The following is a 12125-nucleotide window of genomic DNA, read 5'->3' as shown; positions in this document are numbered from 1 at the left end:
GCAGCTATTTCCTTAGAACAGAAATATAATCAATGAAGTTGCCTTAATGGGATTCCTTCATAAAAAAGCAATCAGGATACTTGCCTAAAAGTGTTCTTCAAAGGGATAGAATAAAAAGAAGAGATAGAAGAAAGAGAAAAAAGAAAAAAGAAAAAAAAATTAAAAAAAAAGGCAAGAAAAAGAAATTTAATTGTTGCTGTTTTTAACTTGTCTCTACAATATCTTTGGGTCCATCTCCTTCATCTAACTGCCACATTGTGAAATTACATGATGCTGCTCAAGCAAGAAGCTTAAAGATACTCAAGTGGAGACTGGAACTAGTATGGAAATTAATAACATAAACTGAGAGAATTTACCAGATGGAGAACAACAGAGTTGAAGCATTGCAATTTCTGAATCTTTCTATAAATACATAAATCTCGTCTTTCTATAAATACAAAAACCCTAAAAGCTTTTCCGCACTATTTTTCTGGTCCCTCGGTTCCCCCAAAAGTTATGGCCAAGAGCAGAAGTTTAGATGGTCTTGCCCTAGCTTCCTCGATTAGGAAAACCTTTTTTTGCCTAGATGACAGAGAGCGTTGTCTCCCAACCCAAAGAGTTTAGACTCCTGAACTTAGGGAGGAAGAATATGGGACAAAGGCACTTGATTTCTGTGGACATATGTTCAGTGAGTAAATTTTTAAAAACAGCTAATTTGCTCAGTAATTTGCTAGTCAATGTCCTCTATCTCAGCTACTGAAAGACAGTGTGAGGAGGTAAGATACAGGCACCATGCATGGCCATGCTGTTCAATTCACATCAGGGCCTCTGCATTTCTGTGTGCAACAGCCAGCCCTAGTATTCAGAAATACCTTCTTTAGCTTGCATTCAGAATAATCCCCCATTGTCAGCAGGCTGAACGTTAGTTAAATCTGTCTAAATTAGCTCGTTTGTCACCAACTGTTGTGGAACATCTGTCACTTGGAAATGGAGATCCCTGTAGTTTCAGGTGGGAACTTGCAGTTTGGCTATCTGGTTTGTTCCTGTAATGTGCTGAATGTTCAATGTACAGAAACAGAAATAGGTCTGGCTTCAAAACATGATTCTCAGAGTGACGCAGTCACAGCAATGGCCTGGAAGAAGAATTTCTGGCAGATCTGGCCTGTGAGGACAAGGTCAGCAAAAGCACAGGCTCAGAGAAAGGTGTTACATGCCATGGATTTTATAAGAACAAATTTTATGAGCTTTGCAGATGCTTCACATTGGTTATTTTATAAGCATCATAAACATTGGCCATTATTAGCATTAATGTCTTATCAAAATTCTCTGCAAAGTTGCTATGAACAGATGGATGATGTTTTGCTTTACCCATGTATATGCCTAAGATTGCTAAACATGGAGACTGTGAAATGAGCTTCCTTTTTTCAAGAATTTTCTTGTATTTGAATATCTGAGGAATGTTTTTATACCTCTTTTTCTATTGTTTTCCCACAACCCTATATAATGAGCTACAATATATCACTTAATATGAATCTGAAAATAATGATTGTCCAAAATACATGGCTGCTCTATTAAATTCTGCAGAGTGACTAAAATCAGCTCTGCTGTTCTGCAGTAGGATCTGAAAGTCTAACATAATGCTCCAGCTTTGTAGTCATTTGACACAGATATTACAGTACTTTTAAAATAGTGTGTCATGTTCTAAGTCAGATGTCCAACTCTGAACTGACCATTCTGGGCCTTTTGTGCATCCAGTAGAGAAAAATATGTATTTCAAGATGATGAGTCATCAGATCCACCTGGTAGTACTCTTCCAGTGAGATGAATCATCCCTTGGCAATGCCTTTTATTCTCTGCTCCCCATAGAGGACTCACAGGGAACCAGCACCAGATGTCCAACTTCTACATGCTTAGTTTGGAGTAGACAGTCTTAATACAGAAGGGTAGATCCTCGTGTTAGTTATAAATGTCAGAATTGAAGCAATGTGCATTATGGGGAATGAAGAAGAAATAGTGGACTGGAAGTGCACTGACTTGGAACACATGTACTCTCTGTATGGGTCTCAGTATAAAACTGAGGATTTCTGTGACCAGAACATTTCAGTTTATTGGCCCAGACACTAATGAAGTACAGGTATTGAAATTCCTGCTACCATCTGCTTGCAGGTATTTAGAAGTTTACCTAAGTGAATTACCCCTAAAAATTTGGGTCAAATGTTCAGGACATGGATTAATTACCCAACCAAGATATTTGTTCCAGGATAATCAGCAAAATAAAGTATTGCCTTTCTCATATCACCAACCTACAGCCTCTGATTTAAGTTCTACAGAGGGTTTTAGCCTTCATGTAATGCTTCTTCAGTTATTTAAAGGACCAAGACAGAAAAACGCCCATTACCTTCTTCTTTTTGTTAAGTTACCTATTTTTTCTAGATTTGAATCTGTACTTGAAATGTGGATCGTTCTGTCTTTGTGGTTTCATTTCTAAATTCTTCCATTTTGCTTCCATAACACCACTGCATGTGACACTACTCTCAGACTTTCCATGTATCTCCTTTCCATTTCCTCCCAAACCACCTTTTTTAGCCTAAGGCTTGTAGATGTTGATCTTCATGTTTAAGAGAAATGGAAGAAATGGAAGCCCTAGAGACATCTGCACTGGGTTGTTTTTCAGACTACACCAAAGCTGCATTTTTTTTCCTCTGAGTTTCTCATCCCTTCATTGTAAATTTAATCTGTTTCTTACTGAGGTTTCAAACTACTTTGTGCAATGCCCCTAGACAATGTTTTTTAAAGTACCTCTTGGTGAATAAGAGCCAAAATCCCTCGTTCAAATATAAATTTGGTATCCCAAGAATTAGACAAAGAGATGGGGGTGTCCCCAAATGCAGGTAGATAGACAAATGGTGTAATTAACTGAAGTTCTCCATGGTTGAGTACTGAGCAGCTAATGACACCTTTCTACTTGGTAATTTTTGTCAGTCTATTGGATGAATCTTCCAGGTTCTTAGACACCAAGTCCCTTTCAGAGCCTATGAAACTGTCTTTTGTGTGCTGTGGAGTAAGAGTGGGAAGGTAGTTTCTCCCCAAGAGCTTCCTGTCCAGATTACATCTTTGTCCTGTGGTAGATTTCAGTAGGCCTTCAGCAAATTTTGGTGCCTAATGGTCAGAACAATCTTTATTGTGTAACGTTTAAAAACCCTGAATGCTAGTGAAAGAACTGTACGTAAGCCTCCCTCCTTTCAAGACCACTTCAAGTGGTAAGGTGCCCTGAAAGGGATTGTTGACATCCCATAGGGCATGTGATAGACCTTCAGCTGCAGTATTTATTCTGCTGTAACTAATGACAGATATGTCCTTACCTCTTGATGGATGTGGGATCACTGGAAAGGGAAGCCACTTTCTAGAAACCTTGGGATCCCTCTGTGCATTAGTTGGCATCAAGGAGAAGAGATATGCTGCAGGTTCTCATCCTACCTTGGCAAGTATTAGTTGGTTCACTGACTCAATAAGCAGTTTTTGAAAACAGGATGTAGACTTCTAAATCTCTTAGACATGTCTAAACGTCATCATCTTAACTTTTATTCACAATGGCTAAATAACAACCCTACTTTTGACATTAGGAAATCCAGTGGCAATTCAATGTAGCAATCTCTAGCACTCCAACTGGCCCAATATGCCCCAGTAGGCCATCCTAATATTTGCAGCAGACCTCATAGGCAAGCTACACAACACTTTTTTTTCCAGTTCAGCTACTAAACACTATGTCATTATAATAACAAAAACAAAACTGTTACGAAGTTAAGTACATTTTTTAAGAGAAAAGATGCAATTCTCACTGGAATTGCTGAAGTATTTGTACTGAAAACAAATTTTGCCACTAACTGAAACAATACTGAAATCTTTTTCTTGGTACAGCTATAATTGTAATCAAGGATTAATGCCATATAGTTTGGAGCTGCTTATATAATCTTAAAATATGAGGATTTGAATAAGTGGATAAAAACGCCTTTATTTATTCTTTTTAAGAGAAGGAAAAAGCATCTCAGTGAGTCACTACTTTTGCCTGGACAACAAGCTGACTACTGAGAGGGTCAGAAAAAGTACTGCAATTTTCATTATACCAGTGGTGCACCTTTGTCACACAACCCACAAGCCAGCAGAGGAAAAGTCCGTGTGTACGTGAGTGGTATCCTAGTTATGCAAGGAGCTGTGATCAGAATGACACGGTGTGGTTCTCTGAATCTAACAATTGTCATGTAGATGCTCTACTGCACTTTCCTGAAAGGGATAAGGAAGGATGTGAGGAGGCATCCACAGCAACTAAAAAGCACCATCTAAAATAAGTGCACAGCATCATCAACCAGAATTTCATGACAATTCTATGTGCTTTTGTTTTTTGAAAATGATCTTAAGGTCTAAACTATGTAGTCCATACCTATCCATCTTGTAGGTATTCTTTCCACCTTGCTACCGAGAGAAACTAATTTTCACTCCACAATTCAATATATGGAGTGCCTGCCACTTCTTTCTGCTGCCAGTAATCTTGTTTGCTTTCTTGTGCTGATGCATTTTATGTAAAATGTACATAGAGGTAACAGCAAAGAGATACACAGCGTTTGGTTTCTGAAACCAAAGGAACCTCAAATTGGGAAATTATATTTATCTACTTAACTTGCTGCTTTTATTCATGACAGGTTTGTGAGGCTAAATACACCTTTGTGTTGACTCAGTAGGGCTATTCTTGAAGAATCAAGGAGAAAAACTCTGTTTCTCTCCCCCTTGAAAAGATCAGGATTGGCACCTCCAGTCTCACCGCCCTCTCTGCTGAATGACCATAACAGTGTATTACAGTGCTCTGACATTTTATCAAATTACTGAGAATATTCAATGTATTTCTCCTAGTTGATAAAACAAACAATAAACGACTTAAAGAGAAATAACTCTGATGGGAAATCACGGAATCACAGAATCACAGGGCTAGAAAGGACCCACAAGATCATCTAGTCCAACTGTCCTTCCGCTACCGTTGCTACCACAAGCTACTAAACTGTATCTCGTAGCTCCTCATCCAGACATTATTAAGCAATAGAATGGCTTGGGTTAGAAGAGACCTTAAAGATCATCTAGTTCCAACTCCCTGACATGGGCAGGGTTGCCACCCACCAGCTCAGGCTGCCCAGGACCCTATCCAGACAGGCTTTGAGTACCTACAGGGTTAGGGTACCCACAGCTTCTCTGGGCAGCCTGTGCCAGTGCCTCATGCTCTCTGAGTAAAGAATTTCTTCCTAACATCTAATCTAAATCTTCCCTCTTTTAGTTTAAAACTGTTCCTCCTTGTCCTATCACTATCAGACCATATAAAAAGTCGATCTTCCTTCTACTTTATAAAGACCCCTTTATTACTGGAAGACCATAGTGAGGTCTCTCCGGAGCCTTCTCATCTTCAAGCTGTGCAGGCCCAACTCCCTCAGCCTTTCTGCATAGGAGAAGTGTTCCAGCCCTCTCATCATCTTTCTGGTCCTTTTCTGGATCCACTCCAACAGCTCCACATCTTTATTTTTGTGCTGGGGACTCCAGACCTGTATGTAGTACTCCAGATGAGGCATCATGAAGGCAGAGTAGAGAAATCAATCCTCCCCTACTCCCTGCTGGCCACCCCTCTTTTGATGCATGTCAGGATACTGCTGGCCTTCCAGGCTGCAAGTGTACGCCACTTACTCATGTCCAACTTTTCATCCGCCAGAACCCCTAAATCCTTCACTGCTGGGCTGCTCTCAAGTTCTTCTCCCAGTCTGTATACATATCTAGGATTGCCCCAACCCCAAGTTCATCTTGTATTGGGCCTTGTTGAACTTTATTAGAATCACATGGGCCCACTTTTCAAGCCTGTCCGGGTCCTTCTGGATGGCATCTCTTCCTTCTATTGTATCAACTGTACCACTCAGCTTGGTGTCATAATCAGACTTGCTGAGGGTGCACTCAATCCCATTGCCTAAGCTGTTCATACAGATGAAAAGCACCAGTCCCAAGGCAGAACCCTATTGGGCACTACTCACGACTGGTCTCCAACAAAAACCCTCTGTCTGTGGCCATGCAGCTAAATATTTATCCACTGAATAGTCCACCCTTCAAATCCATATTTTTGCAATTTAGAGATAAGGATGTAGTATAAGACCATACCAAAAGCCTTCTAGAAGTCCAGGCAGTCCAGTATCAGTTGCCCTTTCGTTTTCTACTGACATTGTCAATCCATCATAGAAGGCCATCAGATCGGTCAAGCAAAATCTGCCCATCTTGAAGCCATCTTGGCTGCCTCAGTTCACCTCCTCATCTCATATGTGCCTTGGTATATCTTCCTGGAAAATCAGCTCCATGATCTTCCCAGGCACAGACACAAGGCTCGCTGGCCTGTAGCTCACTGGTCTTACTTTCTCAGTTTTTAAAGATGGGAGTGATATTTTTTTCCAGTCACCAGGGACTTTGCCTGACAGCCACAACTTTTCAAATATGATGGAGAGTGGATGTATTCTGAACAGATTTAATAAAATTATGCTTACTTCTAGACAGTTCATTTTCATATCTCTCCGGATATGATTTAATCTGCTTTAACATTATCAGTGCATTCAGAGATATAATCTGAATTTTAATATAAAGAAAAGGAATAAAAATATTAAAAATCTTTTTTGAGATTTTCTCGAAAGGAGATTGGAATAAGTAAGTTTTGTTTTTCTTCCTAATTTCACTTCGAAAGTTCCTCTCTTACTTTTGAAAAGGTAGCATTTTCACTGACACATTGGTGATTACTAAAATTACCATCTTATCAGATTTGCTTTAAATACAGCATCACAGTTCTTTTTTGCCAATAATCTTTGAACTCTTTAGTATATTCTCTTAGTAATATAAATGAAACTGGTTTCATTACAGATATTATAAGCATTCTAGTTAAAATTCGCTTAGCAGTCAGACTTTTTATATGCATTCATGTTTTCTGAGTATTCTTTCAATTGCTCTGCATTAATAACAACTTTTAAATGGATTTTCATGCTCTTTAATTGTTCAGTCTTACAGTCTTTTTTTCTTTCTTTTGCCAGTGACTAATTCAAAAATAGGAGCTTACTTTATATGCAATTTTTAGGTCATCATTAGGCTCTTTGTGAAAAAGATTGAGTCATATAATGTGTTTTTACAGTGCAGCCCAGATCTCAGTTGGTGTCATAGAGTGCCACTATAATATAAATAAAAACATTAATCATTCCTGTCATTAGTTGCCACTATTACATTCTACTTTAGTGTACTTCTAAAAAAAATATTAAGTACAAAATAACCTCCACAACCCATCCAGTACTTTTTGATTAGTTCATTTAGTAGGCATGCTGTTTGCTTGCTTCTATACTGATAATTTGTCCAGTAAATCTCAGCTGGGTATCTCTATTCTTCTTTATTTGTCCTCCCATTTCCTGTCTAGCGTACACGTGTTCTGAAAAGCATTTCTATCTTGGATGCGTCTGCTGTGACAGAGAATAGACATGAAAGACTCTGTTTCTGTTTTGTCTCACATTCTTATAATTCTTCACCGTTTTCTGGCAATGTAAGCCTTTGTGGTTGCAACCTGTAGTGTTTCAGATAGCTTTTTCCTTTATGCTTCATTTTCCTTGGGTTGCTTTGTTTCTTCCACTGTGTGTAGCTTTCACTCCACCTGAAGTCAATAGGAATCTTGGTATCGATTTATGTGCATCCAGAATTTCAGCAAAAGCTCTTGTCCTGTTATTTTTAACACTTTTTTTTCTTCTTCGTGTAGACCATTAAATATGCATGCTGCTTTACAGAAGAATAAAAGCTCTCTCTCCCAAGAGATTTGTGTCTAAGACACCATTTTAACAATTCATCCCATTTACCTGGATCCTGTAGGTTATATAGGAAGGTTCAAAGTAAAGAAGCATGTTCTTGATTCCCATGGAAATCTGCACTTGTACTTAAGCTGTCTTACTGTGTAGGGTTAGAGGGACTTGCACATTTAAAATTGTTTAGACCACTTATGAGTGAATGAAGAAACCTTGAAAATAAAAATGTTAATAATCTATGCAACTACGTTTGGTTGAAATATTTACTTCCTTCAGTAGGTACAACTCTTGCTTTATTTCCAGTCATTGGATTTTTCCCAAATGGTGTCATTTGTGATGATGATAGAGATGTTAGAGGGGCAGGAAATGATGGGAGTTTGGGAAAGGGATACAGTGAGTGGGAGGGAAAGATGGAATTGTCCATCAAAAGGGAGCAAAAATCATTTTAGATGAAAAAGGTGGCAGTAAACAAAAAAAAAGAGAAGGGGGAAAACTCATGGTGGGCAGGGGAACATAAGATACGGCAGCAAATGGAGAAGTAAATGTTCCCACAGAAAAATGTGTGAGAATGTTATTTTTTTGTTCTGCTTACTTGCTTCAGCAAAGGAAATCATATTATGCCTGAAACAAATATAGCCCTCCTGATCTCCAGGGAGCATCGTAAGCTGCAAGATCCCCAGCAAATTATCACTTAGAGGGAGTCCTTTCACTTTGTTGCATCTGCTTAGATTTCACTCATCATCTCGGTTCTTCACTATCTTCAGTTTATTTCAAGGTGTCTGTTTTGTTGTTTTGTTTTGTTTTTGTTTTGGTTTGTTTGTTTTTGTATTTGTTTTGTTGGGTTTTGTTTGTTTGTATTTGAGGTTTTTTCTTTTGAGGATAAGTTTGGAAAAATGGTTGTTCCTACTTCTGCTATTTTTAAATCTGAGAACTGAAAAAAGGTCCAGCAAATAAAAAACAACAGTAAGAACAACTAATTAAATGCAGTACTTTGGGGAAGGATTGGGGAAGGCTTACAGTTTTGTCAAAGTGATGAGGAAAGTAGGATTGACTTAATATTCCTCTGAATTGGTAAGACTTCCAGTTTTTTTGTTGTGTATATGTGGGATTTTTTGTTTATTTTTTTTTCTTTCTTGTATATGTGATGGTGTGGGTTGTTTTTTTGCTTTTTATTTGCTCTTGTTTTCTGGATGTCAACACATGGTCCATAAAATCTGTTGTGTAATTTAAGAGGGTGGCATTAAAAGAGCAGGTACAATACATTTGCACCTGCCCTCCTGGATTGTGCTGGCCTAACATCAGGTTCCTGTTTGTTGAGAAATGACATGGAGGTGAAGTGGTCTTGTTGAGTGCAAGTGATTTATCACATGGCTCAGTGCCAGCACTTGCTATTACATCAAGCTGTCAGTTTCTTTTCTGTAAATTAAACCACATTTCACAACTTAAGAGATTTTCTAAGCTTATTTTGTAGACAGAATTTCTAGCAGTACCTTGCAAGGCAAACTGGGCTCTATTTAACCAGAGCATATATTTTTATTTTCAAGGAGTATTTTCCATTTCCTATAACCATTAATTGTTGATATTTAACCTCAAGCAAGGAACAGTGCAGGTTTCAGTATAAATCCTGAAAAACTGAGTTTTTCTTATCCCCGTATTATTCCTTCTTTCACTTTTCATCACTGTGTTTCTTAGCTGAAAAAAAAAAAGAAGGAAAGAAAAGAACCACTACTAACACTGAAGTTAGATATTTTTACAGGGCAAAAGATTATCATTTATGTAGTAGGACAAACACTTATGGTATTTTCCATCATCTAAGTGGGAAAATCTGCTTATCACACTGTGAAAAATAATTTATTGGATAGACCAGACAGTTGGGTGGAAAGAAACAGGGTGAGGTTCAACAAGGGCAATTGTAGAGTCCTATGTCTAGGAAGGAATAACTGCATGCATCAGTACAAGATTGGGGCTGACCTGCTGGAAAGGAACTCTGCAGAGAAGGACCTGGAGGTCCTGGTGGAAAACAGGTCTGGCCATGAGCCAGCACCGTGTCCTTGTGGACAAGAAGGCCAGTGGTATCCTGAGGTGTATTAAATGAGTGTGGCCAGCAGTTTGAGGGAGCTGATCCTCCTCCTCTACTTTGCCCTGGTGAGGCCACATCTGGAGTACTGTCTCTAGTCCTGGACTCTTCAGTTCAAGAAAGAAAGGGGTCTCCTAGGAAGAGTCCAGCAGGAGGCCACAAAGATGGCTAGAAGACTGGAACATATCCATTATGAAAGGCTAAGAGACCTGGGACTGTTCAGCCTGGAGAAAAGAAGGCTGAGGGAGAATCTTACCAATGATTATAAATACCTAAAGGGCAGGAGCCAAGTGGATGGGGCTGGGTTCTTTTCAGCAGTGCCAAGTGACAAACCAAGGGGCAATGTGCACAAAGTGGAACATAGGAAGTTCCATATGAACATGAGGAATAACTACTTTGGACCATTGGAACAGGCTGCCTAGGGGAGGAGGTCGTGGAGTCATTTTCTCTGGAGATAATCAAAACCCACTTGGGCGTTTTCTCATGCAAACTATTATAGGGAACCTTGCTTTAGCAGAGGGATTGGATTCAGTGATCACCAGAGATCCTTACCAAGCCCTATTATTCTGTGATTCTGTGATTTCTGCGTCAGTCTGGTATAGACCACTGCTGCCTACTCAATTTCTTAATAATCCCCAACAGCATATTGCAGGTCTCAGTCTGAGTTAGATGAAAGAATGGAAATAGGTTATATCTTAAGGAACTTCCAGCCACCCAGACAGCAAGAAAACCAAACAATAGGCTGACTTTTAATGTATTGCAGTCACAGTTCACCTTCTTTTTGATGTCCATGAAGCTTTTTTGCTTGATTTTTTATTTGTTTTGTTTAAAAAAAAAAAACAAAAACACAAAACCTAAGAAGGTTTTCATTTAATTGTAGTAGATGAGTCTTTCTGCATAGCTGTCAAAGTCTATGTGTTCGTTATAAAAATCAGTAATGGCATTTGCATATACATGGAGCTGATGAACATTGATATATTTAATACTACACCCCGTTCCTTGCACCACAGTCTTCTCCAGGGTGATATTTCCAACTTTGACTATTCCTTCCCTTGCTAGTCTGAGGCAGTCACATTAGTTTCTCACTTTTTTTGTATGTGAATTGGGTAGCAGGGAGGGCCTGCAGGTTTTCAGTTTAGATATGTGAAAAATAAGTTATTTTTCAAAAGTAAACAGTATCACAACCAAGAGGCCGAGGATTTGGTTCAGATGAATTAAAAAAAAAAACGTTTTTTTTTCATTGTAGTTCAATCTAATTACAGTTTCTCTGTTGATGTCACATATTGTTTTCCTACATGCACTGTATCTTTGGACTTAGTATTAAGGTCTGTTCAGTATTCACCAAATGCCTTTCAGGACTGTTGCCAGAAATAAGCTTTTATTCTATCCAAAACTGACCTGGAGACTCTAATTCATTCACTTACAGCATCTAGCCTTGACTACTGCAATTCTCTGGTTTACTGGGCTTGTAGCCAAGTTGATTGGCAGGCTCCAACTTACTCAGAATTCAGCAACAAGGCTTCTGACCCAAACCACGCCATCTCTATATTCTCCTTATGCTGCAAATCTGTATAACAGTGTAAAGGAAACTACTACAGTTTCCTTTACACTGTAATCTTATGGGTGGAATTTTTCTTTCATTCTGTGTGTCAGCTGTCGTGCTCTTACAGAATTTTTCTGAGCTGAATTGCCATATGTTCTATTCTTGCACTTACAGCAGTTTAGTGCAAGGTCGTTTTCATCCTGTATCCCTAATTGGTGGAATTTGAAGTGAAATTCTGAACTAAATCTGATTATTTTATCTTCCAGTGAAGATCTCTTGTTTTTATGTTAACACATCGTGTTTCAGTTTCTATTTTGTCACTTTTTTATTCTGGGATGTCATAAAACATTCAGTTGTTGATGTTCTTTATTATTGAATACAATAAATTAAAAATAATATGCATACGTGGCAGCTGATAACATGATCAGCAAGGGAAAAATTGGATCCCTCTTGTCTCCTGAACACAAGGAAGAATTTCAGCCTTCACTCAATCATATTTAAAATAGTCTGCTTGATAAATGTAAGAATGGGTAAAAGTTTTCTCTCTACCTCTTGATCTACAGATAAGGCAGTACGTTGGTTCTCATTTCTTTCTATTTTCCTCTGGTAGTGTCATTTTCAAGCACAAACTATCAAATTTTCTCTTGCCATGAAGAGACAGCAATCCTATCTTTTTTGCAAC

At 38.6% G+C, this 12125-nt stretch overlaps 1 protein-coding gene across 13 annotated transcripts in view; it reads left to right on the top strand.

Annotated features, from left to right (window-relative positions):
- The window catches only part of ENOX1 (ecto-NOX disulfide-thiol exchanger 1), a 366745-nt gene that overhangs the window by 286186 nt on the left and 68434 nt on the right, over positions 1 to 12125 (top strand). The gene's annotated exons all lie outside the window — the stretch shown is intronic.

The sequence above is a fragment of the Lagopus muta genome, chromosome 1, assembly GCF_023343835.1.
Source record: "Lagopus muta isolate bLagMut1 chromosome 1, bLagMut1 primary, whole genome shotgun sequence".
Taxonomy (NCBI): Eukaryota; Metazoa; Chordata; class Aves; order Galliformes; family Phasianidae; genus Lagopus; species Lagopus muta.
This window is presented reverse-complemented; position numbering and strand designations above follow the sequence as displayed.